The sequence below is a fragment of the Aotus nancymaae genome, unplaced genomic scaffold, assembly GCF_030222135.1.
Source record: "Aotus nancymaae isolate 86718 unplaced genomic scaffold, 86718_ANA_hifiasm-v0.15.2.pri h1tg000040l, whole genome shotgun sequence".
In the NCBI taxonomy this organism is placed as follows: domain Eukaryota; kingdom Metazoa; phylum Chordata; class Mammalia; order Primates; family Aotidae; genus Aotus; species Aotus nancymaae.
In genome coordinates, this window is record NW_026988454.1 from 70,121,609 (window position 1) to 70,135,926 (window position 14,318).

Sequence of the window (14,318 nt, forward strand, 5' to 3'; positions counted from 1 at the left end):
GACAGAGGAAGTGATAGTGCTTGCATCCTAGGTTATCCTAAGTCCAGCTCCACTGCCATACTTCCCAGCATTTAATTTTGTGTGCAATCAATTTCTCATTTTCTGTTTAAGTTTCATTAATTTGGGTTTTATCATTTCCAACATAAAAATCTTGACCAATATGCCAGTCTTCAAAATCTTTGCAGTTTAATAAGGCAGATAAAACAGCATGTGAAAAGTGCTTATATAAAGTGTACATAGGGTTCTCCTAAGGTTCTGGTTATGTTTTTGACTGTAGAAAGGGTTCAGGGTTGTTCCTATTACAGTAATTAGGTTGTACATTTGTGTTTTATGCATTTTTCTGTAGTTTGATTGTATTTCACCACACATTACTTTTAGATGGAAAAACAGTTCCTGTATCATGAGCACCAAGAAATTGGCACTATAAAAATTTATAGGAAGGAAAGAATAAATAGTATATAATTTGGGTCATAAATCATGTTTTAGTTAAATAAATGTACAGGAGCAAGAAAATATTTCTTCTACTGTCTTATGTTTTCACTGGGGTCTTTGAATTAAATGCACAAAATACAGATTAACAGGAGAAAAGGCATACAAAATTTTTATGTTAATATTCTAATTTTTACGTGTACAGGGGCCTTCATAGAAAAGAATGGAAGAACCAAGGAAGCAGTTTGACTTAAGGACTCATGTACCATTCTAACAAAGGATGATAAATTATGGGAAAATGACGAGACAAAGGAAAATAGGTTTGAACTTCAAGAGACGGTAAATTATGGGATGGTAATATGTAAGGGAAATTAATGGAAAGTAAGGGTTGCTTTAGTAAGGTTTATTCATACAGACTCATCGTGGTACTGAATTTTGTTAAAGTAAAGTAAATATGGCCTGAGAAAGACTCTGTACTTCTATATTTGAGTCCTTGTGGACGAACTGTGACCTAACTTAGTAGGTAGACAAGACTGAAAACCTAACTTAGGAGTATGTGCTATAATAATAGATGAGTCTTGGCCAACCCCAGCAGCCACATTTCAATCACTCATACACTGCTGAGTGTTCAAACTGTGTTCAAATAAGGTGAATGCCAACCTGTAACAAACCCAGCTGTTTCTGTACCTCACTTCCGATTCCTGTACATCACTCCACTTTTTTGTCTATAAATTTGTTCTGACCACAAGACATCTCTGGAGTCTCTCTGAATCTGCTGATTCCGGAGGCTGCCCAATTTGTGAATCATTCATTGCTCAATTAAGCTCCTTTTAATTTAATTCAGCTGGAGTTTTTATTGTAATTCTTTTTTTCTCTAATGATAATGATTGTCCTCTTTCTTTTTTGGGAAAGGAAAGGGAAACACCTTTATAAGGGAAATTTATGTCCTGCTTTTAGGCAGGTGGGGGATGGCAAAGAGCTTTTTCTGTATTTTCTGTTTTTAATTGCCTTAAGCTCAAAATAATCCTTATGCCAAAGTGGCATATTTTGGGGTGGCATATTCTGATCTTTTTCATAGGTAAGTGTGGACTCAAATGTGCATAGTACTTTTACAATTAGAGAGCATTATTAATTCTCACTCAGTACAATGAGTATTATCCATCCCATTATTATTATTATTGCTTCATGGATAGAGTCTTATCAATTTATCGAATTCACCAGGAAATTAATTGCAGAAAGTAATTGGCTGAAATACATATTTTCTCCCAAGATCAGTGCTCTTTCCTCTAACTCAGAGCTGCTTCTAAGTTGAGTCACAAAGAAGGCAGCCAAACCATTCCTTCCACTGAGCTCTCAGGCACCTGGCTTGTATTGCTATCATCTGTTGCCATATTTTACTGAACTTTTGTGTTCCTATGTCAGTGTCTTTCATTAGGTTGTGAGATCTGCAATAGCATAGCCATTATCTTGCCCATTAGGAGGGTCGTATCCTTTGTTGTGCCTTTTACTGTGCCCAGAACAGCTATTAGAAAACAGCAACCCCTCAGTAAATATTTGTTGAGTGGTGGCTGGTGAGTGGATATGAGTTAAGAAGCAGTAAGATGCAAAACAGCTGTAGGTACCATTGTGATTGAATTATAAATTTCACTAGAATTTGGAGAAATACCTTCAGAAGAGGAAGTTGGGGAAAAATAATGGGAAGCTGTAAATGCTAATCCAAGGTGTTCGTACTTAAGTCAGGAGGCACAAGTGACACTTGTTGTTTCTCTTTAGGAGGGTTGACCTTATTAATGGGTTGGAGGAAGGGTCATTGAAATTGTCCAGGATTGCTGGGCGCAATGGTGTGTGCCTATAGTCCAGGCTACTCGGAACCTCAGGTGGGAGGATGGCTTGAGCCCAGGGGTTCTGGGCTGCAATGTGCTACGGTGATCGGAATGTCCGCACTAAGTTCGTCATCAATATGGTCACCTCCCAGGAACAGGGAATTACCAAGTTGCCTAGGAGGGGTGAACCATCCCAGGTCAGAAACGGAGAGGGTAAAAACTCCCATGCTGATCAGTAGTGAGATCTCACCTATAAATAGCCACTGCACTCTAGCCTGGGTAACATAGTGAGACTCTGTCTCTAAAAAAAAAATAAAAGAGAAAGGAATGTCCAGGATTTAAGTGCTAGGAACATGGCATACAGTGAGGGCCATGGAAATGGAAAGGAGAGGAACAGTGTCAAGGCTATGCCCAGCTAAATCCCCTTCTCCCTCATGACAATGAAGGGTGACTTGTCTGGGGATCTGCTAAAAGGTCAGTAGTGCAGGGAGGTAGACAAAACATAATCCATTTGGCAAAGCCACATTTCAAATGCCAGCAACACCAAATGCAATTATTAAGAATGAAGGGCCAGAGGCAGAATTATAGTTAAGGCTGCAGAGCCAATGATTGGGAGCCCACTAGATAAGCAGTGAAAGTTAAGCAAGACTTAACAAATTCAGAGGATTTTTGGTAGTGGTCAACAGTGATACCATTTTTATTAGTTTCCTATTGCTGTCATAACAAATTATCTAAAATACTGAGGCTTGAAATAGGACAAATAAAAATGTATTATATTACAATTCTGTAGGTTAGAAATCCAGCACGGGTGTCCCTGGGCTAATATCAGGATGTCAGCAGGGCTCAGTTTCTTTGGGATGGCTCTAGTGACACTGTTTCTGTGCCTCTCTGCCAGCTTCTAGAGGTCATCCACACTTTTTTGCTTGTGGGCTTCCCCTCTTTCTTTAAAGCCAGGATCATTAGTCTAAATCCTTCTCATGCTGCCATTTGTCTGGTTCTTCTTTTTCTGCCTCTCTCTTCTACTTTTAAGGACTCTTCTCATTATATTGAGTCCCCTGGATAATCCAGGATAACCTCTCTACTTTAAAGCCAGCTGATTTACAACATTAATTCCATCTGCAGCCTTAATTCTCCTTTGTCAGGTAGTATAATCTCTCTATAGACTTTAAGAATTAGGACATGGACATCTGCCCACCACACTCTTCCCCTATGGCAGAGAGGACAGTGTCAGCCTAGCCTGCAGAAGGAGAGCCCTAGTTATTGAGGTGCACACAGGTTAAGGGAAAGCCTGGCAATATTCTGATCCAGGCCACTCTCAGAATCATCACTTCCTTTCAAAACTTTTCTCCAATCATGAACAGTTAACTCTCATGTTCTTAAGAAAATTTCTTATTCATTAATGTAAAGCTCACCTAGTCTCCCTACCTACTCATCTAGACTGCAGTGTGCTGGAGCCTTTTTGCACCATTTGCAAAAAGTTATTGATAAAATTTCAGGAATTTGGCAATGTCACATTGACATCAGTCAAGGTAGCACTGTTTATACCATGAAACTGAATAAACACCACAAATTAGAGCTTTTTCCCTGAGAGCCAGGTATGAAACATGTGCCAGAAAACCACTGGGTATGTACAAATTTAAAGTGAGTGCTGCCAACAGTCAAGCTGGGACCTACATTACGTTTCAAAGACAGTGACTGGTTACTGCAATTAGTCTGGGTCTCCCAGACAAATGCCAATACCAAATAGACCATAATTTGTCTAATTAACCTCTGCTCTCCAGTAGGATATGCATAATTCAGTTTATTAGTTGCTGGGCTAATTGTTAATTAGTTGCCAAGGCTAATTGGAGCTATAATGTTCCTCAACTGGACAGTAGTGTCAAGAAGGCTATACCTCATTAACAGTTCTTTCTAATCTTAGCAAGATTATAGGTAGCCACAAATCCCACGCTTGATAAGAGTTAAAGCACTTCAGAGCTGATTCAGAAAGTGGTGACTTAGCAGAAACAGAGAGCAGTAATATATTGAAATAATTTTGCATCTATCTTCATTGAGACAACAAAAAATTTTGAGCTTCTACTAGGAATATAGAATACCACAGTAAAACTGATAGTTATGGTTCCTTTCCCCACAGGGCTTACAGGCTATCTTGGTGGGAAGGGCATAGCTGCAGGTGGTAGGGAGAGGAGCAGACAGACAAATAAACAGGCAATTACACTGCAGAGGGACTGGATCATGGAAGTAGTTAGGAGGGTCCCTTACTGAGATTTTCCAGGTCAGGCAAGGAGTCCTGGATAAAGTGACATATAAACTGAGTTCAATAAGTAATAATAATAATAGCTAATACTTATTGAGTACCTTGTATGCTTCAGTTTAAATCCTACACATATTTTCTTTAATTTGGTTTTTCTAAAATCCCTGGAGCAAATATTATTAGTATTATCCCTATTTTACAGAAGAGGAAACTGAAGCATAGCTAAGTTAACTTACCCCAAGTCTCACAGCCAGGGGAAGAGCTGAGAGAGTAGGAGTTTGTCATTTTAAGGGACAATGGAGAAAAAAGTATTCCAGTAAAGGGAGCAACACAGGAAAAGTCACAATGGGTCCTAGGAAAAGAGAAAGCTTATTGCCTAAAGATGGAAGGGGGAAGTGATGAAATGTGGAAGCTACAGAGAAAGCATGGACTGAGAAGCAGGGTTTAATTGTTTGGTCGTTAATCAGGGTGATGAGCAAGTTGGCTTATTTTAAAGCACCACTGCAGCCTCCATCTGGGAGCAGAGTGAGGAAAGCCAGTGAGGAGGGTGAAATCCAGGAAGGAGATGAGAGTCGTGGATGGGAAGGGGTTAAGAGTTGAGGATTCTGCCAGATATCTCCCTTGGACACCTGGGGAGATGGTGGTAGCCACCACTGAGCTAAGGGACAAAGGAGAAAGAGCAGATTTGTCGGGGGAGATGATGACTTCAGGTTCAGAATGTTATGTCTGAAAGGCCTGTAGGACGCCTGGGAGGAGATGTCTATAAAGCAGATGGCTGGAGTGATAGATTTGGGAATCATCAAAATAAGATGGAAATTGAAGCCAGCAACAGGAAGAGATTACTCAGAGAGAGGGTGCAGAGTGAAGACAGCCAAGAGCCTAGGACAAAGTGTGAAGGAAATCTGTATTTAAGAGGCAAAATGGAAGAACGGCAGCCACAAAAAAAAAAAAAAAAAAAAAAAAAAGGACCTACCAGAGAGATATGTGGGAAAAGAGCATTGCAAAAAGAAGGGCATGATCAATATTGTCAAATACTGCAGAGTAACAAGTAAAAAAAAGTCCAAAAAAATGCTTATTGGATTTAGCAGTTTGAGCTTTGTGTTGTGCTGTGCAGTACTTTCTTTAAAGTGGTAGAAATCAAAAGCTATTTGCCCCAGCATGAGGAGTAAATGAGAATCAGGGAAGTGGAAATAATAATTAATTCTTTCAAGAAGTTTGACTTTGACAGGAGAAGAGACTCAGGTTAGAAGGTAGAGAAGACAGTGCTGGAGAAGGTTTGACCACACTAAATGCTGGTGGGCCAAAGACTGTGGAATAAAAGGTCAAAGAGTAGACAACTGATGAGAAGATTATTGTGAGTAAAGAGCTAAAACCAGTGACAACCATAGGGAGAAGTTGAAAATGCTTGAGCTGGTTCTAGGTCCCTAAGGAAATGGAATGGGTCAGGCTGCAGGACTGAGAGTAGTGGAGGATGTAGTAACCTGTATGTGCACAGAATTCTTTTTCTTTACAAGAGACATCAATTATTTTCTATCAGAAAAGTGGAAGATACAAAGAGAATTTTCAGTCAGCAACTCAGAAGAGGCCCACACCAGAACTATACCATCCTGGCAGCTGGATCTTGAACTGCCAGCCTCCCAAACTGTGAGAGAATAAATTTCTGTTGTTTAAACACCCCATTTTGGTACTTTGCTATGGCAGCCCTAGAAAACTAATTCAGAACATTAAAGCACTAGTTATACAGTTTTAAAAAGATAGTTAAAATATAGTTATATATTATTATGTTATTTATACAATTAACCATATTCATTTTACAATACATATTCATATAGAATTTACCATATGTACTGAATATACTTATAATTTTGGTAAGTGATGATATTTAAAATAAAATTGGCAATTAATTATCCTGGAAAGCACTCCCTTGAGAGTCAAAGCTTGTGCTTCTTCTAGTTTTATGGTTCTCTGATTTTATCAACAAACTGCATGCCACATCTAATTGCCTCATGGTAATCCAGATTAAAATCATATTCTTATTAATACTGAGGATTTACCTAAAAGGCTTAAGGGATTATGTGTGGAAATGCAACAGAAATCGAGCAGTAAATCAGTAACTTCCATTAGGGTACAACTGATTTTAAAAATCAACAAAAATTTTAAACTTGCATTTTATTCTCAGCAACAAGCATTTATTAAGCAGGTACAGTTTGCAAATCATCATATGAAGTGCTGTAGATATGGAGGCAAGTGATAATGATATCACTCCACAGGTTCTTATAATATAGTTGGGAAGACTGAAAATGTAAAAACAATAAACACAAATTAGAGTGCTCATACACTGCTGCAGATATACTGTTTCCTCTCAAGAACAGGGGAGCAAGCCCTTCTTTCCGCCATCATATAAACACATCCTTGGGTGTTCCCCTTTGTGTATCCTCTCTGATATAGCCACAGAGAGAGGTAAATTTTGTCTATTTTGTTTTTCTTTATCTTCTGTTGGAATGTTTCTCATTCCTTTTCCCTGGAGATGGGGTTATTAAAAACAGGGAGGTCATATGTGGGACCTCCCTGTGCCACTTCCCAGTTCCAAGTGAAGGAAATTCCACAACAGGGTATGTTGTGGGTAGTAGAATGGTAAATGGTAAATGTGGGAGCCAGCTACTGCACTCACTCCCAAAGTGAAAGGCATTGTCATGGGTCTAGAGAAAGTGACATCTTATAATAGAGCTGCAGTCCAGTAACCTGGCTCACCTCCAAAGCTGGCTGTGCAAACCTTGTCTCTGAATGCCTGACAGTCTTCCTCCTGCCATTTCTCCTTTCTCACCTGTCACATGTGTGGAAAAGTGCAAAGTAAAAAGTCCTTTAAATCTTCCATTTCAAAACTACCATTTGTCTTCTTAAGATTTTTTACAATACCAGCAGGACACCACTGCTGACATTCTATTTCTAACTTTTAATGTGTTCAATTCACAATCCCTGCACATACAAAAAGCACACACTTTCAAACTCTTCTGAATGTGCTGATGTTCTGGAAATAACTCTATTCTCCTTTTCTTGTTAGCTCTCAAATGTTGGCCTGGAAATAATCACTACAGAAGGAAAGAGCACTGGATGGGAAGTCAGTATACCTGAGTTCTAGTCCTGATCCTGCCTCTAACCATCTGTAGCATCTTAGGCAAAGTTACCCCTATCTCTGCTGAGTCTGTTTCTGCTCAGCTTGTCCATTGTGGAGCTAAGAGATGGGACTGCCTTAGCTAAAGAATAACCCACAATAGTGAGAGCAGAGTAGCAGTAGATTTGCATTTTCTAAAACTGTGGAATAAGCAGGGTTGCAAAGCATAGTCCAGAACCAAAATCAAGACCAATCACACAAGACTGTTGAGTCTAAAAACTGGGTCCTAAGACAGAAAGAAGGTCCAAAAATAAGCCTTCGTGACACACATGCAAAATTCCAGAACAGAGCAGTTAATTTTAGGAGTTGACAGAAGTGTTTTTTTCTCTTTTATCTTCTATCTTCTCTCTGTCTGTCTTTACCATCCTCACTTCCATGTGGTTCTGATAGGGATGCCGAATTCTCTAGCCCTACCAAAGGATGGGCACTTGACCCAAGGCAGGTCATTTGGTATCCCTCTTGTCCGATAATTTAAATCTGGAGCAGGAAAAAAACATGCAGCAGCAGAAGTCAGCCGGACTTCAGTGCTTGAATTGGTAGGATCTTAGCCTTTCTGCTGCTTAGATCCCTGAAGCTGCCCTTGTAAAGGGTCAGGTCATCCTTTATCAGGTCTCTGTACCCTTCAAACGGACCCTCTGTTTTGCTGAAGTGTTCATTCAGTTTCTCCTTGTTTCAACAAAAGAACAAAGCATATCCCCAAATGCTAGAATTCAAACAGGCACAAGTACAAAGCTTTGGTCTTCCTGTGCAGCAGAACTCACCCTGGGAGAGCTGGCAGGGAGCAAGCAGGAGGCATGTCAGAGTGAGCACCAGAAACTGGTGAAAGGGAGGAGGCAGGACAGTGGCAAGAGGATGGGGCAGTAAAGGGAGGGAGTGCGGACAGTGGACAGTTGTTCATTGAAAAATGAGTTGATTATCCTAGATGATGTCTAAGCTCTAGCTAGAATACTATTATTAAAAGTGATCAACTCCATGGCCCAAATTATTACTGCCATGTTTCAAGTGAGATAGAGAGAGGAATTAGTTTTTTTTTTCCTCTTTTAGTCTTACTTTTTGCTAAGACTCTAGTGGATGGAAATATCCAGAAGTGTAGGATGATACATGACTCCAAGTGTTCTGATTCACTATTATGAATGTAGAGGGGTGTGCATGTGGCAGAACCCTGTTAATAAAATTCATGTGACATTTTTATGTGTCTCACAAACGGATCCCACCAAATCATTATGCAAGCCAGTTTTATCATTACAAGTATACATTTATTCTTGAACACCTCTGTGTGTGGCAAAGTTTTGGTATACTTCTTTTCCAGGAATATTTCTTGATGTCAACATCAGTTTGTACTTTTGTACCTTGGGTTACCATGACATGAGAAACCCTTCACTCATCTTGAAATTTCCTCCTATTTCCCTTGTATACTACCAAAGAATGTATTTTCTGGGTCTCAGATACACAACTCTACCATTGGGTAGCTTTGCTGCCCTGTGATCCTTTTGGGAGTTTTATGGTTTAGCTGTTATAGAAGGCAAAAACACCAGTACACATGAGTACCATGTCAAACACACTTCTGCCTCAGAGCCTTTATAGTTTCTGTTCTCTCGGCCTAGAACTACAGAGTGTTGCAATAATGTATTAATGAAATAAGGTATCTGAAAACACGAACTTCTAAGCCATAAAGTGCCAATCAAACCAAAACTATAATTATTAAAATGTTTCCTATTATCTTAATATTTTGTCATGTAAAATAATAATAGCTAATCGTTTTTTAATGTTTACTGTATAACAAGTCCTATGCTTTCAAATGGATATCTCACAACAACCCTATGAAATAAGTAGTATTTTATATTTCCATTTTTACAGATAAAGAAACTGAATACCAGAAAATTTAAAGAGCTTACCACAAAATTATGCAGTCAGGAAGTGATAGAACCAAGATTCAGATGCAGGTTTGTCTGATGTCAAGCCTGTCAGTAATCATCATGTTATACCATGGCTGCTGAGAAAAGAATCCGAGACAGTTACAAAGGGAGAAAGGACCAGGCAGAGGGAGAGAACAAACACAGACCCTACCTCTGGACTTACTGAGCTGGGTTTACCAGATAAGGTAAAATGCTCTTGTTACAACTTGCTTTTCACATCTTTTCAGGAGTCCTTTTGGAATTCCTTGTTCTATATTCCTTGTTTTCATAATCTTTTATAATTTTTGAAATGAAAACAATTTCTTGAGTATGTGCTTATTCTTTGCAGCTTTTCACTTTTATTCCCCCCATGCCAAATTATCGAGAGTACCTTCTGTAGCTGGGGCCAAGATGGACAACTATTGTATTGATTGAATTGCTATGGATGGAAAAAATTATCTCATTGCAATCAAACCAAAACTGCTATGATGAGGTGTTTCTTACTTCCATATAAAGCAAGTCTGTGGGGACGTGGAGGGACAGATACACTATGAAAGCAAACTGATGCTGCAGGGAAAGCTGGAGTGAAGAAAGAAGACAGGGAATTGTTATAAATGGGAATGGAGAGCAAGGGAAAATGGCAAACTGATGTTGGAAATTCAGTTGTTTGTGGGGAAAAAATTATATCCCTACATCACAGAGTGATTTTAAATATTGCCCTGTACATAATTACATTTGTCTTGTCATAATTGTATCAATACCATACTGTAAAGTTTTATATTATATTCTGATATAGGGTGAAGTTCTACCTAATTGCTCTTTTTCAAAAATCTTTTGGCTATTTTTTCATATTTTCTTTTCTGGATGAACTTGATTGTCAGTGATTGAGCTTCATTAAAAATGTTATTACAATTTTAATTGAAATTGAAAGTATCAAATTAATTGATTAATTTTTTGAATATTTGACATTGTTACACTGTGCAGACTTTGCATCAAGGAACCTGGTATGTCTAGCCATGTGTGTTTAGATTCTTTCATAATTTTTGTGGTTTACTTAGAGTTTTACACATATTTCTAAGTTTATTTTGAGATGCATAATAATTTTTGTGGTCATCATCCATGAAACTTTTTTGACCATTTTAATTTATTTCTTTTTTCTTTTCTTTCTTCCTTTTTTTTTTAGACAAAGTCTTGCTCTGTTGCCCAGGCTGGAATACAGTGGCCTGATCTTGGCTCACTGCAACCTCCACCTCCTAGGTTCAAGCAATTCTCGTGCCTCAGCCTCCCAAACAGCTGGGATTACCGACGTGCACCATCATGCCTGGATAATTTTTGTGTTTTTAGTAGGGACAGGGTTTCACCATGTTGGCCAGGCTGGTCTTGAACTTCTGGACTCAAGTGATCTAACTGCCTTGGCCTCCCAAACTGCTGGGATTACAAGCATGAGCCATCACCCTGGGCCTTGGCCATTATGTTTTCTAACTGATGGGTAGGATAGCTAGCTATTCAGCTACCTTATTTTATTAGATCTAATAGTCTTTGCCTGATTCTCTCTAATTTTCTAGGCAGAGAGAGGTACTGATTTTGCAAAAGAACAAACAACATAACATTTATAATTCTTATTTCTTTTTCTTGTTCTCTGTCAGCTGGTCAATACTATATTTGCCATAATTTTCTGAATTGTACCCTTTATAAAGTAAAGGCAGTTTTTTCTATTCTCTGCTGGCTAAATTTATTATTAGTAATGGGTGTTGAATTTAACCAAATCTTTATTGGGAATCCATTGAAATGATTATATAGTATTGACTGAACTGTCTTAATTTCTGGAGCTCAGGGATACTTTTCCAGGCTTACTTGGTCATTGGCAAAATTAAGTTCCTTATGGTGATAGGATTGAGATATCTGTTTTTTGAGGGCTGTCACATGGGGTCTCCTCTTACCTCCTAAAGGCCATTAAGTTCCTTGCCATGTGGCCTCCTTACAGGTTCTCTCAAAGACCCTCTAACAACATGGCAGCTTGCTTCTTCAAAACCAACAGGAGAATACCTCGCTGTTGTCTCCTAAGGTGAAGGCTTATATAACATAATCATGAAAGTGACCATAATCTATTCTATTCTGTATCTATGCCTTATTCTGTTATTTTCTATTTGATTGTATTATATTCATATTTGCTATATTCTATTGGCTAGAAGCATGTCACACAAGGGAATGAGACTATATAAGTATTATAATTGTATATAAATTTATATATATTTTCTTTTAATTTAAAAAAATGTCTCTATATTTATGGTCATGTTCTTTCCAAACAATTTTCAACGTATTTTACTTGTTCTTTTATTTTCACTTGAATTTGTCAGATTTTATATTCTCAAAGAACCAACTGGGTTTTTTTTGTTGTTGTTGTTCTTTGTTTTCTATGTAGTTGATTTCTGCTTTATCTTCAGTCCTCTAAAGAAATTTTTGGATTTATCTAAGCAAAAAGAACAAAGCTGGAAGGATCATGCTACCCAACTTCAAACTATACTACAGGGCTACAGGAACCAAAACAGCATGGTACTAGTACAAGAACAGACATATAGACTAATAGAACAGAAAAGAAGCCAGAAATAAGACCACACACCTATGATCATTTGATCTTTGAAAGACCTGACAAAAACAAGCAATGGGGGAAATGATTCCCTATTTAATAATGTTGCTGGGAGAACTGGACCTATGCAGAAATTAACACTGTACCTCTTCCTTACACTATATATAAAAATCAACTCAAGATGGATAAAATACTTAAATGTAAAACCCAAAACTATGAAAACTCTAAAAGAAAACCTAGGCAATACCATTCAGGAGATAGTCACAGTAAAGACTCATGATGAAGATGCCAAAAGCAATTGCAACAGAAACAAAAATTGACAAATGGCATCTAATTAAACTAAAGAGCTCTGCATACAAAAGAAACTACCAACAGAGTAAATAGACAACCTACAGAATGGGAGAAAATTTTTGCAATCCATGCATCTGACAAAGGTTCACTATCCAGCATCTATAAACAAATTTACAAGAAATAACCAATCCCATTAAAAAGCAGGCAAAGGCCGGGTGCGGTGGCTCATGCCTGTAATCCAAGCACTTTGGAGGCCAAGGCAGGCGGATCACCTGAGGTTGGGAGTTCAAGACCAGCCTGACCAACATGGTGAAACCCTGTCTTTAAAAAATAAATAAATAAATAAATAAAATAATAATAAAAATAAAAAGTAGGCAAAGGACACGATGCCCAGACACTTCTCAAAACATACATGTAGCAAACAAACATAAGAAAAAAAGCTCATCACTGATCCTTAGAGAAATGCAAAACAGAACCACAATGAGATACCATCCCACACCAGTCAGAATGGCTATCATAACAATATCATAACAATGAGATACCATCCCACACCAGTCAGAATTGGCTATTCACAATAGCAAAGACATGGAATCACCCTAATTGTCCATCAATGATAGACTAGATAAAGAAAATGGGGTATATATACACCATGGAATACTATGAAGCTATAAAAAGGAATGAGATCACATCCTTTGCAGGGACATGGCTGGAGCTGGAGGCCGTTATCCTTAGCAAACTAACACAGGAACAGAAAACCAAATACTGCATGTTCTCACTTACAAGTGGGAACTTAATTATGAGAACACATACTCACATGGAGGGGGAACAACACACACTAAAGCCTGCTGGAGGGAGGAGGGAAAGAATCAGGAAGAACAGCTGGTGGATGCTGAGCTTAATACCTAAGTGATGGGATGATCTATGCAGCAAACCACCATGGCATACGTTTACGTAAGTAACAAACCTGCACATCCTGCACATTATCCATGAACTTAAAATGAAAGTTGGAAATAAAAACTGGATTTATTTTGATATTCATTTTCTGTGTTTTTGACTTGAATGCTTAGTTCAAATTCATTTACCTGTCATCTTTCTAGTGTTCTGACAAATATATTTAATACACTTATACAAACACATACATTTTCTTCCAGTACTGCTTTAGCTGCATTCCATAGGTTTTGACATGTATTTCTTTTACTGTTGTTGATTTCTAAATAGTTTGTACAAATAGAATGGCAGAGGAGAAGCTGCAGAGAGAAGAGCTGGGTAATGAGTCTCCTTGGTCAGGTTAAGGGATGAGGATGCTCCTTTCTGCCTCTGACTCTGTGCCTTTATCCCTTTTTTTTTTTTTTTTCGAGACGGAGTTTCGCTCTTCTTACCCAGGCTGGAGTGCAATGGCACGATCTCAGCTCACCACAACCTCCACCTCCTCGGTTCAAGCAATTCTCCTGCCTCAGCCTCCCGAGTAGCTAGTACTACAGGCGCGCGCCACCATGCCCAGCTAATTTTTGTGTTTTTAGTAGAGACGGGGTTTCACCATGTTGACCAGGATGGTCTCAATCTCTTGACCTCGTGATCCACCCGCCTCGGCCTCCCAAAGTGCTGGGATTATAGGCGTGAGCCACCGCTTCCAGCCAGCCTTTATCCCTTTTTTCCTTCTCTCTAATCTCCCATTTTTTACCAGTAAGCATTTTTTTTTCTACTTTCCCCTAACTTCCCATTTTCAGACAACTGTCTTTTTCTAATCCAAAAGTCCAGAGAACTGATAACTCTCCCACAAATGGTTTGCCTTCTCCAGGATTTCTTGCCTTCTAAAAGTGGATACAGATAACCTTAACAAAAAGAGAAGAAAGAATGAGTGGATAAT